This window comes from Mauremys mutica, chromosome 8 (genome assembly GCF_020497125.1).
Source record: "Mauremys mutica isolate MM-2020 ecotype Southern chromosome 8, ASM2049712v1, whole genome shotgun sequence".
NCBI classification, from domain to species: Eukaryota; Metazoa; Chordata; order Testudines; family Geoemydidae; genus Mauremys; species Mauremys mutica.
The window spans coordinates 30122342-30141493 of NC_059079.1; the positions used below are offsets into that span (position 1 = coordinate 30122342).

The following is a 19152-nucleotide window of genomic DNA, read 5'->3' on the forward strand; positions in this document are numbered from 1 at the left end:
GCGGCTGGTCACAAGGAGGTCGCTCTTCCTCTCATCTCTAGCTGCTAAACTACATTAAATGAAAATACTACTACTGTACATAACTACTTTCTCAGTGTGACTCTTTCATGTAAGCAATTGCTGTAGTTGCCACCGCGATGTTATGTGATCATGGTTGGGGAGAGGAGGCACAAATGGCAGGAGCAGTGGTCCACACCATAAAGAATGTGAGAACCCCTGCGCTAGTGCAATGCTGGGGTTACAAACGCTGCAGAAAGTTTTGTTTCTTAAATCAGTTTCCATTTAAATTAAACTGAATTTAATGGTCTTAGATTCTGTAAAAGCCTTGAATCTCCTGATGTCCTGCTCTTAAGGTCGTGCCTCCACTTCTCGCACAGTCAGGAGCTAGTGTCAGAAGACAGGCTGCTTATGCTTATAGACATTAAAGTTATAAAAAAAACCTTTATACAAATAATATTTGTAACTATTATTCAATGAATGTTGCTTTTTATGTGCCAGATCCAACATGCACTGACCTTAACAGAAGGAATCTGGAAGCACTCTCGTTGACTTTAATGGGTATTGGATGGTGACCTGTACACTTAAAAACAACTTTTTATACATCTTTTCTTCCATCATGTGCCTCCTAAAACTAAAAGGCATCTCTCCTCAGCAAGGCCCACAAAACAAATTTTGAGTTCATCAGCCAAGCCATTTTGGATGTGGAAAAGAAGTGAATGTTGGGGAAGTTTTCAAAATACCATAACTTTAAAATGCTTTGACTAATTTTTTTTAATCAAACTTCCCAGAAAAATTCTATCTTCCTTCAACTTCATTCGTATAAGCTTGCAGAGAAGAGAGTACTCAACCTGTCCCTACCATTTCTTTTCATTTTCCTCCTGTTCTCCAATAAAGTCTTTGTATTCTCCGAGATTCTTCTGCTAGCTCTTCTTGGTCTTTCACGTTCAGCTGATTTCACACACCGTTTCAATCTCCTACTGAAGTTTTCAGAATCGTCATTGCAGTCGTCCAGGAGGCTCCAATCTTCCCTAGAAATGTTTTCCTTCAGGATTGCCTCATCGAAAGCTACCAGTTGGTGCCTTCTGGTCACCATACGCAGTGCCTTTTTCTCCAATTTCACAGTAAACATGAGTCTAGGTCTCAGTAGATGATGATCACTACCGATATTGAATGATGGCATTACTGAGAGATCCTGCACAATGCGTCTATTGATCAGAAAGTAATCAATTTCATTTTTTGTCTTCACATTTGGTGCGATCCAGGTCCATCTTCTGTTGACCTTCTTTTGGATCCAGGTGTTACCAATGAACATTCTCCTCATCTCTGCCAATATAGCTAGTCCTTTTCCTCCTGCGTTTTGTTCTCCGATACCATACCTTCCTATTAACTTTTTGCCCTCTCTCCCTCTTCCAACCTTGGTGTTAAAATCTCCCATCACATTCTCCCACCAGAAAGAAGGTTTCCTCCAGTTCCTGATAGAATCCTTCCACATCATCATCTTCGCATGCACTTGTGGGAGCATAAATCTGAATGATTTTGAGGGTACTATTTCAGTTCAATCAGAGGCTAAGCACCCCAATATGTGATGACTTCAAATGGCATGAGACAATTTTCGAAGACCATTCCTTGTTTATGATGAATCCAACTCCTCCAACTATCCTTGTGCCTTCTCCTTTTCCTAAAATGACCGTGCTTCTGTCCCTCCATTTCCTTCTTTCATCATGTTTTGCAAACACCCAGCACATCGCAGGCTGTTTTTGCCTTTTCCTCCATGAGAAGGTTTATCAATTCCTCCCTCATCAGTGTTCTGCAGTTATAAGTTCACACTGAGAGAGTTGACCGGTTTTCTTTTGGTGACCTGGCACCTGAGATTACTTGCAGCCTCTCTTCATTCAAATGTCTCACTGCCTCCCTCAGAAAGAGGGACTATATGCCCCTCCACAAAGGAAGCAATCCCTTCACTGGGCTGAAAAGTCTGACACCTTGATAGCATGGTTAGTCCTGCTGGAGAATGCACTCCGCTACCATCGCTGTTGAACAGCCAGGGTCACTGCTGCGCCAAATTGAGGCGTTGAGGTAGGATTTGCAGCAGTGGCATTTTAATTTCAGAAAGGGGAACTGTGCAAAAATGAGGAAGTTAGTTAAACAGAAATTAAAAGGTACAGTGACTAGAGTGAAATCCCTGCAAGCTGCATGGACACTTTTCAAAGACACCATAATAGAGGCCCAACTTAAATGTATACCCCAAATTAAAAAACACAGTAAAAGAACTAAAAAATAGCCACCATGACTTAACAACCATGTAAAAGAAGCAGTGAGAGGTAAAAAGGCATCTTTTAAAAAGTGGAAGTCATATCCTAGTGAGGTAAATAGAAAGGAGCATAAACACTGCCAAATTAAGTGTAAAAATGTAATAAGAAATGCCAAAAAGGAGTTTGAAGAACAGCTAGCCAAAAACTCAAAAGGTAATAACAAAATGTTTTTTAAGTACTTTAGAAACAGGAAGCCTGCTAAACAACCAGCGGGGCCCCTGGACGATCGAGACACAAAAGAAACACTTAAAGATGATAAAGTCATTATAGAGAAACTAAATAAATTCTTTGCTTCAGTCTTCATGGCCTGAGGATGTTAGAGAGTTTCCCATACCTGAGCTGTTCTTTGTAGGTGACAAATCTGAGGAATTGTCACAGATTGAAGCGTCATTAGAGGAGGTTTTGGAATTAATTGATAAACTTAACAGTAACAAGTCACCGGGACCAGATGGCATTCGCCCAAGAGTTCTGAAAGAACTCAAATGTGAAATTGCAGAACTCTTAACTATGGTTTGTAACCTGTCCTTTAAATTGGCTTCTGTACTGAATGACTGGAAGATAGCCAATGTAATGCCAATATTTAAAAAGGGCTCTAGAGGTGATTTCGGCAATTACAGACCGGTAAGTCTAACGTCAGTGCCGGGCAAATTAGTTGAAACAATAGTAAAGAATAAAATTGTCAGACACATAGAAGAACATAGATCATTGGGCAAAAGTCAACATGGTTTCTGTAAAGGGAAATCATGTCTTACTAAGCTATTAGATTTCTTTGAAGGGGTCAATAAACATGTGGACAAGGGGAATCCAGTGTACTTCGATTTCCAGAAAGCCTTTGACAAGGTCCCTCACCAAAGGCTCTTATGTAAATTAAGTTGTGATGGGATAAGAGAGAAGATCCTTTCATAGGGCTTGGCTACACTTACAAATTTGCAGCGCTGCAGCAGGGTGTGAAAACACACCCTCTGCAGCGCTGCAAATTGCGGCGCTACAAAGCGCCAGTGTAGTCAAAGCCCCAGCGCTGGGAGCCGCGCTCCCAGCGCTGTCCGTTATTCCCCACAGGGAAGTGGAGTACGGACAGCGCTGGGAGAGTTTTCTCCCAGCGCTGGCGCTTTGATTACACTTAGCGCTTCAAAGCGCTGCCGCGGCAGCGCTTTGAAATGCAAGTGTAGCCAAAGCCATAGATTGAGAACTGGTTAAAAGACAGGGAACAAAGGATAGGAATAAATGGTAAATTTTCAGAATGGAGGGGGTAACTAATGGTGTTCCCCAAGGGTCAGTCCTAGGACCAATCCTATTCAAATTATTCATAAATGATCTGGAGAAAGGGGTAAACAGAGAGGTGTCAAAGTTTGCAAATGATACTAAACTGCTCAAGATAGTTAAGACCAAAGCAGACTGTGAAAAACTTCAAAAAAATCTCACAAAACTAACTGATTGGGCAAGAAAATGGCAAATGAAATTTAATGTGGATAAATGTAAAGTAATGCACATTGGAAAAAATAACCCCAACTATACATACAATATGATGGGGGCTAATTTAGCTACAACTTATCAGGAAAGAGATCTTGGAGGTATCGTGGATAGTTCTCTGAAGACATCTATGCAGTATGCAGCAGCAGACAAAAAAGCAAACAAAAAGGGATAGAGAATAAGATGGAGAATATCTTATTGCCCTTATATAAATCCATGGTACACCCACATCTTGAATACTGTGTACAGATGTGGTCTCCTCATCTCAAAAAAGATATACTGGCATTAGAAATAGTTCAGAAAAGGGCAACTTAAATGATTAGGGGTTTGGAACGGGTCCCATATGAGGAGAGATTAAAGAGGCTAGGACTTTTCAGCTTGGAAAAGAGGAGACTAAGGGGGGATATGATAGAGGTACATAAAATCATGAGTGGTGTGGAGAAAGTGAATAAGGAAAAGTTATTTATCTGTTTTCATAATATAAGAACGAGGGGCCACCAAATTAAATTAATAGGCAGCAGGTTTAAAACAATTAAAAGGAAGTTCCTCTTCACACAGTGCACAGTCAACCTGTGGAAGTCCTTGCCTGAGGAGGTTGTGAAGGCTAGGACTATAACTGGGTTTAAAAGAGAACTAGATAAATTCATGGAGGTTAAGTCCATTAATGGCTACTAAGCAGGATAGGTAAGGAATGGTGTCCCTAGCGTCTGTTTGTCAGAGGATGAAGATGGATGGCAGGAGAGAGATCACTTGATCATTACCTGTTAGGTTCACTCCCTCTGGAGCACCTGGCATTGGCCACTATCGGTAGACAGGATACTGGGCTGAATGGACCTTTGGTCTGACCCAATATGGCCATTTTTATGTTCTTATGTTAAATTCTGAGAGGCGCCTAGGAAGAGTACAGATTTTAATGTGAGTGGTGCTCTTGCTTTGCCATCTGTTATATGCAGTATATTCGACTACAATTACTACTGAATCATACACACATTTGGCTTTCTGACATCTGCGCCAAATGTAATGGTGTATAGCTAGGGGAACAAATGTGCTGTGGGCTGTCTTTTGCTGATGGGCAAGGCCTTCCAGAGCAGGTTGTAACTAGGGTTATATTTGGTTCATAGTTCACATCAAGTCATCAGCTGCCAACAGCGAAGGGCAGCTAACAATTAACAAGGATTCCCATAAATATTTTTCACTGTAACCCTATTACCAGTGTATATGTGCTTAGAGGAAGGAAGTGTGTGGGAAGTAGGAATCTATTTTTTTTCTCATAACCAGTCAAGAAGGAGAAACTACAAACTTTGATTACCTGTGCTTTAATGGAAGTGGATATACTTAGTTAATGAAAAATGTGTTAGGTATAACTGATAGTGTAGCACAGGAGTTTTTTGAAGTGTTGGTTGTGGATGAAGATTTAAATGGGGGTCATCTGGGAAATTTCTTGAAAAATATCTATTCCAAGGCAAAGTGTATGTTCTTTGTGAGGCCCAGGGAAAAGTTATCTCCGAAAGTGATGGGTTAGCCGTATACAAAAAGGGAGTATGCACCATCATATACAGAAAAATCATCCCAACCTCTCATCAGTTTTTGGCAGAATTTTAATAAAGATCTCTCAGGAGCTCCCTCCAGTTGCACAGCCATGCCTGCCTATTGAAAGCATAACACTTGCATCATTGTCTTTTAACTGAGCATTGTGGTTTGATTCTGTGGACTTTTTCTTACGGTGGTCTGACTTTGGCTAACTTAGCTTTCATGATATAGTTGTATAATCATCCATGCTGGGAAGCAATAGGCCCAGGAAATGAAAATCCCTTAACTCTCCTAGGCTAAGAAATCATCTGCTCTCTGAGTCAGTATCCCTCAGGGTGATAAGCAAGGGTTCTAGTTTCTGATTGCATTTATCACACCCCAATGGCCCCCTCCCTCAGGGAGTCCCCGTGGAAGGCAGATCAGCATTGTATGCAGCTAACGCTGTTGCAAGCATCACAAAGCATTTTGGGGAGGGTCAAAGGTGTGTGAGTGGGGAATGGAAGATTCCTTTGCAGAAGTACAAGAGGCCAAGGGAAGGGGTGGGGAGAAAAAAGCAGAGAACGGGTTAACTCGGCACTTTAGCTAGCTCTGTGTGAAGATAAGACGCTGGCCCTGGCCCAAGGTCATGGGCTCAATGAGAAATCTACAGACGAGAAATCTACAGCTGCCCAGTCGTAAGAAGAGGAGAACTAAGTGGAGCAGAGCTGGAAAGATAGCAGCGAAAACTAGTGAATGAGGCGGCAATGGTGAAGGCCAACAGAAGGAAAAACAAATTCTCCAGAGCCAGTGTGTTTTGGGCAGCCGAGAAGGCCACAGCAAGCTGATTGGGACAGGTACAAAGAGCACCAGGCACAGAGGGCCTGGGACAACGACACCCGCAAAGAAACCCAGGACTTAAAAACCCTCCCGAGAGCTGGAACAATTAGGAGATTACAGCAGATTCCCCAGATGACCTGGGCCCAGGGCAAAAACTCCCAGCCACCCCTCCTCCTCTTTTTACGTTATACCCAGGCCTGGCAAGTCTTGGGTAGTGCATGTGTGAGTGTGAAAGTGGGTTAGGGCTTGGGGCTCTAATGTTTTCTTTCTTCCTCTGAGTAACATGGGAACATTCCCAGCACTCTCTGCTGTATTTTATTATTTTATTAATAAAGTTTTACAATTTAAACACTTGGTGTGTTATGTCATCTCCTCCCCAAATGATCCTGTGGCCCAGCCTGATCAACTGTGGCCCAAACATATTGGTGATGAAAATCTGTCACAGTTTTGGTGGAGAATTGTGGAGTGGGGGAGCCCTGCGGAGTGCACCAACTATTTTGCCCTTGGTATTTCATGTTTGTTCTGTCCGGCACTGTTGGTTTTACATGCTGAGAATTTTATGATAAAGGTGGTGCCCACTCTCAGCCATAGTATGCCTGAGAACCAGAAAGGGGTTTAGCATTCCTCTCTCCACCCCAGTTGCCGGGGGAAGGGTGCAGGTGGGTACACCCCCAGCTATAGAAGTCCTGGGTGATAGAAGGGAGGAGGATTTAGACATTCTCGCTCCAAGGAAATAATCCTCGGTTCATATGCCCTCAGCCATAGTCTGTCTGAGTATAAGAGGAGAATGGAAGTTGTCTCGCTCTGCCCAGGAAGGGTTTTGGTGTATGGACCCTTGCTGATAATGGACGGAATAATACTGAGGGAGGCTTAGCATCTCTCCCTCTGGCCCACGGGGGGTGAGCATTATAAGCCCCGGTGCCGGTCGGTCTGAGCAATGTAAAATCTCAAGTGATTGAAAGATCTTAGGAGTTGTACCAATGGATTGTGTCAGCATATTCAGAAAACAAAAGGGTACATCTGTGGACTTAGGAGTCCCGCAGTTGCGGGCGATGGCATCAGCGATGGGTTCAATGCCAGACATACAGGCTTTAGGGAGCGCGGACACGGTAGTCCAGCTGCCTGGTCAGCTGGTGTCATGGGAGGCAGGTGGACCTGATGCCCAGGCCACGGGAGAGGCAGCAAAGAGGGACAGGACCCTGCTGCCTCTTTCAAAGAGGGGTGAAGACCTCTCCCAGCTGGAGAGGGCTCTCGCCGAGGTGGGATACAATCCCTGGGGTTCTGTGATGGAGCTTCAGAAAAGGGTGCATTCGTGGCAGGATTTGTTGGATCTGTATACTGAGTATGAAAAGCAGAAGGGTAAAAACCTAGGGGCAGCTGTGGGATTAATTTGGACTGCAGCTGCTATGTGGTATCAGATGTGGTCGGGACAGAAAGAGGTGTTGAGGAAAAAGGAGAAGGTGTGTACCTGACAGCTGGTGAAAATTAAGCACCTGAAAGCGCAGATCACTAACCAGGCGGCAACCCAAGCCTATGCCCAGGACAAGTTGCAAGCCTTGAGACAGGACTTCCAGGCGGAAGAGACGGAACGCACTCACCTGGAAGCACTGGCTAAGCAGGTACTGGTCATTCAGGGACTTATCAGACTTGATATCCGTGCTCAATATACACCACCGCAACAGTGTGCTCTCCATGAAAAGAAAATTAAACAGTTAAAACATCAATTGGCCATACATATGGAACCCCCAACCACAGGGAAAGCATCCTATGGGGTAATTATGAAAAGAAAATGGACCAGGAGAGGTGGGGACTAGTTAAGGAGCCCACCCTCCTTGCTAAATTGGTAGTGGAACAAAGCCTGTGCCCATGGAAAGAAACAGTTCAACGAGAAAAACAGGATCGGGCCCAGACAAGCAGGCAAGCAACAGTTAAAGAAATTGGGAAAGAGAGAGTGAGAGTGAGAAGTTAACTCTGAAGAGGCTGGAGGGAATTAAGCAGTGAAACTTGTAAAAATGTTAAAAAGGAAAGGTGTTATGAAACCAAGGTCGTGGTTACAGCAGGGCAGTCAAAGCCAGGAGAATGGGAAAAAAAATTAAATCTATTTTTTGGTAACAAAATAGCAGATAAAAGCTGTAGTAAAAGAGAGAAAGACCGTGCCCCACACGGACCTTAAGGTGACTCTGTGTAATCAAACTCTCACTTTGCCAAAAGGAGCCACAATAGGTTGTGTTTTTCTTTTCAAGTCACTTTGTGTTTTGGAAGCAGGAGTTAAAAGTTAAAAGTAAACAAACCTCTGATGAAAGTTGAGTGTATCCCTTTTAAAACAGAGTCTCTGAGCTGCTGAAGGCTTTGAATCCAAACGCAAGCTAGAAAGCATCTGTGTTAATGCAAATTACCTAACTGATAAAAGTAAAAGCCATTGAAATCTGGCCTGCCTATAGAACGAACACAGAAAAATATGGGGGTAATTCCTCTGTTTTGCCTGCAATCAGCAAGGGTATTTGTAAAAAAAGGGAATATTTTAAGTAATAATCTGTCACCCCCAAAGGGGTAGAAACATGTTCTTTTTGTCTTTCAGAAAATCAGGAAAAGATTATACCAGCTGAAAAGCAACCCGAAATATCATGAATCTTCTGTCACAATAAAAATTGTGTTTTGTGTTCTCTGTTTTGTCTTATGTTGTTTGTCGTGTTACTAGCTCTGTTGTGTATCAAATTCTGCAGGGAAATCCTCAGGTAGCAGACAACATATTGGGAGAAATTGGTTTTGGAGTAGGGATTATAAATACTGTAGACTTGGTGATAATTAAGAATAAGCTCTCTGTCCTAGCTACAGGACAGCCTAATATAGAAATAAATGGAAATTAAAAACGTACTGCTATAGCTATGGGATGTACTGAAATGCAGATACTTGCTTTGTCCACCTTGTAACACAAAATGTTTTGGGTAATATTAGGAAACACTAAGGTTTTGATACATTTGCTAAAGAAAAGAAAAAGGTCACTGTTTAATACTTATCAGTACGAATGGATGTAGTATGTTTCTAGCATATTAAGGCCAGACCTTTTAATTGGGGGAAATTGTTGTTAAAATTGCACACCAACAGGCTCTGGAAGCAAAGATATGGATAGTTATCCCACTCCCCATATTGCACATGGGATCCTTCTGGCTACCACGGATCTCGAGCCAGTGGGCTGGGGATGGAGGGAAAGATGCAATTGGACACCAGAGGTGGTACCGAGTGGACTCCTCAAAAGTGGGTATGCTTGTTCTTGCCTGTTGTTCCAAAGCCCTGTAATAAGACATTTCTATAGGATCCTATATATGGGATGAATTAGATAATGAGACGAAATTACTGTATAATGGGCAATGTGTATGGGTTAATTCCTGGGGAAAAGTGTTTTGGGAGGATGGAAATGTTAGCAATCCGCTAGTAGACACAGGCCTTGGCTACACTTGCAAATTTGCAGCGCTGCAGCAGGGTGTGAAAACACACCCTCTCCAGCGCTGCAAATTGCAGCGCTGCAAAGCGCCAGTGTGGTCAAAGCCCCAGCGCTGGGAGCGCAGCTCCCAGCACTGTACGTTATTCCCCACAGGGAGGTGGAGTACGGACAGCGCTGGGAGAGCTCTCTCCCAGCTCTGGCGCTTTGACTACACTTAGTGCTTCAAAGTGCTGCCGCGGCAGCGCTTTGAAGTGCAAGTGTAGCCATAGCCAAATGTAAATGTAATGTGAGTACTGTGTTTACCAATAATCACATTTATTGTTTGCCACAACCAAAAAGTCTCAGCTTTGCCCAGATGAGGAAGGAGCTATGTGAAACCCGAGAAGCCGTAGAGACTGCTTTAGATAAGGAAAAGGCCAAGCATAAGGGAATTGTCAGCAAAGACGTCTGGGGATGGCAAATTGAAGACATGGTAATGTTGCAAAAGCTGGAGAAGGCAGCCCACGCTTTGGATGCCAAGTGGGTGGGTCTGTGCTCCATTGTAAATCGCATCTCCCCGGTAGTGTACCAGCTTCAGCTACCAGGCAAATTAAAATGGGCACATGCCAATCAGCTCAAAACAAATGTTTCTCCCTAGATTTCTGGTCATGGCATTGTGGGCCTCAGTCGTAGACCAGCCACCTGCCTGGACCATCCAGGTTTCTAACTATCCATGGGATTATCTGGATAATTATAATTTTGAGAAGGGAGCATACCTCCAAAAGCTGTCCCTGGCTTGAGCTGCTGATGGGGCCCGAGCCACAGTGCGGCGCAAGGCTGGAGAGGAGGAGCCTTGGAAGCAGTGCATAGTCTGGATAGACACAGCAGGGCCAGAGCAAAATACCTGGTGCGTGGCCCCAAGTCTTCCTTAGATCCCATTAGGACAAACCCTGTTCCTCCTGTGGTGGCCTGGAGTGGAAGTGGAATGGGAAGCCCTTTGGCAAGCGATAGCAATTACTGATCTCAGGGCATAATATTATTGTTGTAACCTCCTAAAGCAGGCAAACAACATCAGTGACAAAAGCCAGGGAGGACTGTAACGGGACAACTAATAATTTAGGGAGTTTTCATCTGTGCCTCAGTTTCCCCAATAGGTGCATTTGTGTTGTTCTTTTTCTTTCCCTCATGCTTTGTTAACAGGGCAAAGCAGTAAAAGTGAGAGCCCAGGGATACCCCAAACAGGAGTGGTGGGACCGCTCTTACTGCTTCAGGCCTGCAGAATCCGTTGGTGTAATACAATCTATGTATGGTGGCACAGATCTATGGGAATCCTCGGGTGTCCTCCTTTGTTCATTTTACCACTGACCAAAATTGGCCTTGGTGGAAGAAATGATCAATTATCCACTGGCGGGGGCGGAGGAGGGGAATTGTGGCACGTCATCCTGAAAATGTATTAGTTGGGTATCTTCCCCAGGGCAGCCCCTGCCGAGAACCCCAGGTCCACCGGCCCTGCGTATCCTTCCCCAGTTGGATCTCAAACCCTGACATGCTTTCAGGTCTCCATCTTCCTCCCCAATTGTACAGGGGGGGCCAACCTCCAACTTCCCTTCTTTACACAGACATTGTCCCCCCTGGAAAAAAGAGGACCTTTGCAAGCTCCTTGTGGGATGATTCTAATTCGGCAGTCAGTATTTGGAATATTCAGTAAGGGGCCATGAGAGACGAGCAGTTGGGACAATTGGAAAAGGCCGTGGGACTGGTCACAAGTGAAGATTTCAGCCACCTGACAGTGGCCACTGCCGCCCTCAAACATACTGCAAAATTGGCCCTCCGCATGCGGGATACTTTGCAGGAATTGACTGAGACCAAAATTGAGGCTGGGGACCAAGTAGCATGGGATTCTGTGTGCTCCCAGCTCCAACAATATTTAACCCAACAAATCTGTAGCATCCAGGAGGACGTGCTCTATGGAGCCCAAATCATCCCCCAAGAAATCCATTCCCACTCAGGGATTCCCAGGGATTCGTCATTTCTGGAGGCTCACTAATTGAAAGTGCACAGGCATAGCCTGCTCCTTCACGGCCTTTGGTCCCATGAAAGGAGTGTGGGCCCTACTATAAAAATCCAACCAGGCCTTTGGAAAGGCTGCCTCTGGGACTGGGTGGTCCCTTGTGACGTGTGGGAGGTGGTGGCTCCCCCAAATGACACGGCTAAGTGATACGTGCTGACTGCATCCCTGAACTATCAGCACATATGGATTGCAGAGGGTAACACCTGGCAACTCTGGCCTATGGAGCTCCCTCAAATAATGCCCTCAAAGGCATCAGAATATGCCTCCACTGCAGCACATCTGTTTACCAATACCTGGTAAATGTGTTTAGAGAGTCACTGACCCTAGGGTGTCTCTCAATTTACTGTTAAGATCACGAACACAAAATTTTTCAATGCATTGGCCCATGGTTATGCAAAGTATGGTTAATATCTCTAACTATGTTGTGTGTAGTAAGAGGAGGCCCTGAGATATAAACCTTGGTATCACAGGCCCAGTATGAGGTCTAAGGTAATGAACTAAAGTAATGGTCAAGACTTTGCTAACATAAAGCAAAGTTAAGCTGAGAGCCAGAGGCAGGCCCTGCTCACAGAAGCTGGCAAGGAAAGGGCTTATTCTGCACAAAGAAACATACCTAAAAGGTACTGGGCACCAGCTATCAGCCCAATTGCATACTTGTACACTCCACACAGATAACAAGGAACAGGCTGACCCATCCCAATGACAGGGCCAAAAGGGTAATATGATGGATAGAGTTGTTTTGTTCGAAGCAACATGTACAAGGTGCGAGGCGGCACCTTACTACATAGAGGGGTTTACCTTGCTACGTAGAAGGGTTGCACCTCAGGAGTGATGTGTAACTTGTTTGTACCTGTGGATAAGAATGCATCCCTGGGGCAGTGTCTTTGTCTGGCCTAGGGGGTAGTGGAAAGTCCCGCCACTGACTGAGCTGGTCCATTGTCAGGAAGCACATAAGTACTAGCTAACAGCACTTTAGCAGCACCTTGGACTTCTATGCCTGGGACCTGGAGACTGTGTTTCTCTTTGACAATAAACCTGGCCCAGGTGCCTTCGTACCTTACTAGAGTCTATAGTCATTGGGGGTTCTCTCGAGGTTTGCTGGGTCAGCGATCTGTGCAGAGCTGGGGCAGCACACAGAGGGAATGCGGCCCTGTGAGCACAGGTCAGAGAACTCAGGAGGAGCAGGGGCAGCCGCGCAGCCAGCAGCTGGAAAGAAGTGGCGCTTTCCCCTTCAAAGAGCCGCTTCTCTCAGGCCAGCTTTGAAGGGGAAAGCGCCGCTTCTCTCCGGCCGCTGGCTGCATGGGTGCCCTGCTCCTCCACGGGCCAGAGGACTCAGGGCCACATTCCAAAAGGAACTTTAGAGCTGCAGGACAAGGCCCCGGGACCCCCTTAGCCCAGGGCCCGGCAGCCCCTAACAGCCCTGCGTTCCGGGTGGCCCTGCCTGGCTGGGGGAGGGGAGGGCAGCTTCCCCACTCGCTCGCTCACTCGCTCCCTACCTCCCTCTCTCCCTCCCAGGAAGTCCTGTGCACTGCCAAACAGGGGGAAGGCCTGGAGGGTGGGAGGAAAGGAGGGGGAGGAGGCGGAGAAGAGGAACATGTACAAACCTCCCTTGTAAAGTCAGCCAAACGACATTATAAGGGAGCATTGCACAACTTTAAACGAGGACGTTAAGTGAGCAGTTACTGTACCTTGCAGGGCCGGCTCCACGCACCAGGGTAGGAAGCACCTGCCTGGGACGGCACACTGTAAGAGGCGGCATTCCAGCCAATCTTAGGGCGGCGCTCCTCCGACCACCTTTCCCCCCTCCCCCCTCTGGGAGCGCTCCTTGTGCTGCGCCGCCCTTTTGCTCCAGCGGCGCTCCACCCACCGCGCCCCCAATGGATCATCTTGCGCACCCCACTTTGGAGGCCACTGACATAAAAAATGGTAAGATGGAGTAATGCGGGGTGAGGCATGTAAAACAGACTCCATTGTGGATACACTGGAATAAATAACGGCATCACATTCTTTCAAACACTGTTAAAGGGCATTAGAGCATTGTTGTCCTTGCTAAGAGAGCTTCATAAGTATAAGGATCTGCCCAGCTGGATGATATTAGTTTTGGATGCTTTTCAGAAATTGTTTTAACTAAATTCTTCCAAGTTAGATTAAAACTACATTATATGTACTGCATATATACACCCTGAACTCATGCCACTTAAAGCTTTATGCCACTTGATTACATATTCTATGTATACAGTATGATGAAAAAGCTGTAATTAAATTGAATAAATTCAATCTATATGCCAAAGAAGATGTACAGTGAGGTTTCCTGCAGCAGCCTATATGGTGAACATCTTTATAATTCATCTCACATGTATGTCATGGCATCCGGAGGAAGCAGGCAGCTAACAGTTGGTTTAGAAGTGCACCCATTTGGAGAATGTGTTGAGGCAGGAAAAAGCTTCATGCTGGTCCTCACCTGATTGCTGACAGCCAAGTACTGTGTGTTTAGTGGAGACTAAAAAGAACCAGTGAAAGAAGTTTCCCAGGAATGCTGCAACCCAAGGAGCTTCTTCACTCAGAAAATGCAGCTGCAAATCTGTTTTCAGCCATTTGGAGTCAAACGCTCATAAAAATACGTCCATGATTTAGGAACCTTTGTACGTGAAAGTAAGAAATGATTCTGTTTCAACTCAAACGGTAACTTAAACCTAGTCCACACACCACCTCTTTTTGCGGGTTTCTACTATTAATCTAGGTTTATAATGCAAATGATGAGCTGTTAACTGTATCACTGTATAACTGTAACACCTGTGGTGGAGGGCTGTAGCCATTGTGTGCATGATTTAAAGGGAGAGGCCCCATTAAACACCATGAGGAGAATTATATTTAATAACTTTTTTTATTTTTAATCATGTGGGCCTCCGACTTGATTTTGTGCTATCACTGTGAGCCAGTCTGATTCTGTTGGGTAGGGAAGAGATGGGGGAAATACGAGAGACACAGGAAGATTGGATCCAGAGGAAAGACGAGAAAGACAAAAGGGGACAGAACTGACATAAGGGAGGAGGTCAAACAATTAAGGGGGAGGTGGAGTGAGTGAATGGAAGATGAAAAGTGGGGAGTGGAAGCAATAACTGGAAAATGAAAGCCACCCCATTTTATGCTTAGCAAACATTTTTTTTGTCTTCTGTATTTCTTCTGTATTTCTTGCGGGCATGGTGTGTGTTCACGTGATCAAGGTACCAAGAATTTCTTGCTAAAGCCACTAGTATACTTATGGTTGACTCTGCATGTCTTTCTATCTTAAAATGGCTTTGTCAAAGCATTTTCAGTCTTTCCAAAGTGCAGTTAGATTACTGATGAGATATAGCTACATCTGCTATAATAGCAATATAAGAACTTTGCGCATGCAAGAGTCCACAAGTGAATTCTATGCAGAGCCATACTTCCTTCTTCCACTGTAATGGAAAATAGCATTCCCCGGGTTTTGTACAGTTGACTTTATGTGCTGTGAAATAAGATTACTTTCTACATAGCACTGGATGACATTCTTAAATTTAAATAGGGTGGTGCTTTGATCTGTTTTAGGAGGGGGATGGCACTCGCATGGCTGGAATGCTACTTGGTGAACTGTGTTACTGCAGTGGAGAGGGAAGTAAGACTGTGGAAATTGGTCAGTGAGGCTGTGCAGCAGGTCAAAGAGGGCTACATGGCAATCTCCCGATGACATTGCCGCTTCTTCAGATAGGCCCATGGCTCAGAAGCAGTGATCCCAGAACACCCCTTCAAGACCCAGCACTGCAGCACTCTTCCTCACTTTCCCCATAGTGATCTTCAGCCTGCTCCAGCCATAGAGGTAACTTGGCCCTCTGGCTAAGCCACTTCAAAGCATTCAACCTCTTCCTGGGTAACAGAGTCTCTAAGTCCAGCCCAATACACCATCAATACAAAATTGCCTTCAGTCCCACTTGGTTCAGCCTTCAACCATCTTCCTAACAGGCAGGTTCCCAGCAGCAATAGCTCTCTCACCATCTAACAGCCAGCTGCTGGGCTCTGGTCAACGCATGTACCCAGGTCAGGTCTGCCCTCCTACCAACGGCCTCTGGTAGGCTGCAGTCCTCAGTCAATTTCTAGCTCAAGGCTAGTTTCTTCCCTCACATCAGGAACAGCCTTTCCACTCCCCTCCCATCCAGCCCTTAGCTGCTGGGCTTTCCTCCTTAGTCACTGATCCAGCCCATGAGCTTCTGCCATTTCAGTAAACATTCCTGCATTACAATGTGCGTGATTTTTAACCTGACGTGACACCAGCCTCAACCATGGGGATTAGGGAAGTGGTGGTCAATGAGGAGAGAGCGGGTGCATGGGAAGGGGATTATGGTTTGGCTGATGGCTGTGGAATTTGATATATCAGAGAAAAAAATGCTGAAGATCTTAAATTCTCCAGGTACCAGTGCAGTCCCCTCCCCAACACTGTTGGCTGGTTCCAGGAGCCACTCCAATGCTGTCTCTGCCTTGGAGTTTTGTATGGTGAAGACATCCTGACTTTTGAGGGAAATTTCCTCCTCAGAGTCCTGGTCAGGGCTGGATTCCTCGGCCTCTTAGCTGCCTTTGGTACTGTCTGCAAAATATCTGGTTTTGGTGGTGGCCTCCTTGGCAAAAATCCAGGTCCACTCAGCATAGGTAGGTGGGGCAGGTGCTGGGAGCATTGCTGGAGCTCCTGGTGTTGTCCGTGCCATTTCTGGAGCTCCTTTCCTTGTTACGGTACTGGAACTTGTCCCAGGAGTGACCCCACTCTGTCATTTGCTTCAATAAATCCTTGTATACGAGTGGCTGCTGTTATGGCAGAACTGTGCTGTCTCATCTATGAGATCACAAGGCAATCCATGATCTCTGCATGGATCCATGTGGAAATAGGAGGCATGGCTGCTATAATGCTGAGAAGGGTATGCGACTCTGAAAATTTGCACTCACATGAGGGGTGCACCTAGCTGTGTGTCAGCATTAAACAGGGAGGTAACATCTGGTCAGCCTGACCCCAGAGCAGCAGAGAACACAGGTAAACCGATGGGTCAATACAGGTATGAAGCAATGCAGTGTGGGATAGCACAAGGAGGGCTGCAAGAGGCAGAAAAGTTAATCCAAAATAAAGATGCGTCCCAACCAAAAATATATACACTTGGTGCTTTAAAAGGTCTAGTTTCCCTCAGCTGAGGAAAATTCTGAATGAAATTGCTTGGGAGTAAAAATTAGGACAGAAGTGAATGAAAATTGGGAGCTATTTAAGAAGAGTTTACTAGTTGGCCAAAAAGCCCCAATTCTACAATTACAACAGAGGACAACTTTGATTAAAAGGCCGAGCTGCTTGTGAGAAGTGAAGGCAACAGAAGCACTTTTAAACAATCACAAGCTATATACAGATCTATGGAAAAATATTAAACAGCTGCACTCAAGACTCTGCTCAGTTTCCTCATCCCTCTTGTGAGTCCTTTGGATCATCTTCATTGTCTTCCAGGGATCCCAAGATTCTTTTACACCTCCTCTCCTCCAGCCCAATCTTGTCTCGTTGGGTGGCCAATGAAAGAGTACCACTTCAGAACAGAACTTATCCTTTCACAACATTCCCATTCTGTCTGTCAGGAGACTCCTCTCAGCAGCTTCAATTCCCCCATCAAGTGATTTGGTGTTTAGTTCCAGTCCACCTGAAGTCCAGATTGGGAAACTGCAGCCAGCAGATTGTTCAAGGATGCTTCCATTGAAATAGAAGACTGCCCAGGTTGATGACTCTTCTTTTCTCTCCATTATTAGCCCACTGCCAGAGGCAAGGATTTTTCCTAACACCTTAGGTGTGTTTTCAGCCCAAGATGAAGGCTGCAGTGCCAAAGTGAAGGCACAGCATAATTTTATAACCAGAATGGTGTTCACAAAACAGAATAGGGTTTGCAGATTGAAATAGACACCTACTAATCCATCACACAGGGTAATTATAGGCTGGTTAGCCTGACATCAGTCCTGGGCAAATTAATGGAAAAGCTGATATGAGATTCAACCCATAAAGAATTAAATGATGGGAATATAATGAATGTAAATGATGTGATTTTATGGAAAATAGGTCTTGTCAAACACAGCTGGTTTGATTTTTTGAGAAGATTCCAAGTTTGGTTGATTATGACCTCTACACAGTCGTCTTTTACTTATATTTTGTAAGGTGTTTGACAGTATCAATAGAGCACACATTAAATGGATTAAGAACTAGTTTACTGATAGCTCTCAAAAAGTAGATGTTGTTGGGGAATCATCATCAAATGAGGGTGTTTCTAGTGGTCTGGTTAGCTAGGTAAGCTGGTCTGAGTCAAACAAAAATACATTTGAATACAGCCAAATGTAAAATCATACATCTAGGAACAAAGAATGCAGGTCATGGAGAATGGGGAACTGCATCTCCGAAAGCAATGACTGTGAAAAGGATTTAGGGGTCAGAGTGGACAAACAACTCAACATGAGCTCCCAGTGCTGTGCTGTGGCCAAAAGGTCCAATTCAATCTTTGGATGCATAAAGGGGGAATTGTGAGTAGCAGCAGGGATAAGATTGCCTCTGTATGCGACACTGGTGAGACCAATACCGGAACATTGTTGGAAAGGATGTTGGAAAATTGGAAAGAGTTCAGAAAATAGCTACAAGAATGATTCAAAGTTTGGGAAACGTATCTCAGTGTGAGGGATTTCAGAAGCTCAATTCATTTAGTTGATTTAAAAACAATCAAGCAATGACTTATTATGGTGCGTAAATACCTTCCTTGGAAGAATATACTAGGCATTAATCTCTTTAATATACCAGGATCTTTAATCTCATGGAGAAGGTCATTACAAGAACCAAGGACTGGAAGTTAAAAGCAGACAAATTCAAATTAGAACTAAGTCACACACTGTTAACAGTATCACTGATAAATCATTGAAACAAACTGCCAAGAGAAGTGGTAGATTCTCCATCAGTTGAAGTCTTCAGATTGGGACCTTTCTGGAAGACATGCTTTAGTCATCATAAAATTCAATTGCCTGTATTATACACATGGTCAGATTAGATCATCCCATGGTTCCCTGGTGGCCTTAAAATCGATGCATCTGTGAATTGTGACTGCAGTTATATGCATTGTTGAAGTAAAAGAGCTAAGCCGAGTGGAAGTGTTCTCTCTACAAAAAGAAAACAATTTAAATTACACAGAATATAAAGTTACATACAGTACATAACAATAGTCCCTATTTTATTTTATTTAGTAGATTTCAGATATTGGCAGGTATGACAAATTTCTATAGTACTATTTAAACTAAAGCATCTAATGAAAACTAATAGGTCCTCTGATACATTCCATACAGAATTTCTCTCTCAAATCACATAGATTAGCACTGATCTCCCCTTGCCATTTAATCTGCATTTGTCCCATTCAGTAGTACATACAGGGCCAATCGGAGAAGGCGGGGGGAGGAGGGCCATTTGGCCTGGGCCTCAAGCTCAAAGGGGTCTCAAATGTAGACACTTGTTAATTTTTTAG

At 44.6% G+C, this 19152-nt stretch overlaps 1 long non-coding RNA gene across 2 annotated transcripts in view; it reads right to left on the reverse strand.

Moving 5' to 3' along the window:
- The window catches only part of LOC123376061, a 189139-nt gene that overhangs the window by 21997 nt on the left and 147990 nt on the right, over positions 1-19152 (reverse strand). Inside the window, exon 5 of one of the 2 annotated variants that reach the window (XR_006581667.1) lies at positions 18486-18793. The exons of the other annotated variant lie outside the window; for it this stretch is intronic. This is a non-coding gene — a long non-coding RNA (uncharacterized LOC123376061). Of the gene's footprint in view, positions 1-18485; positions 18794-19152 lie in introns of those variants that run through there. 2 annotated transcript variants of the gene reach the window in all.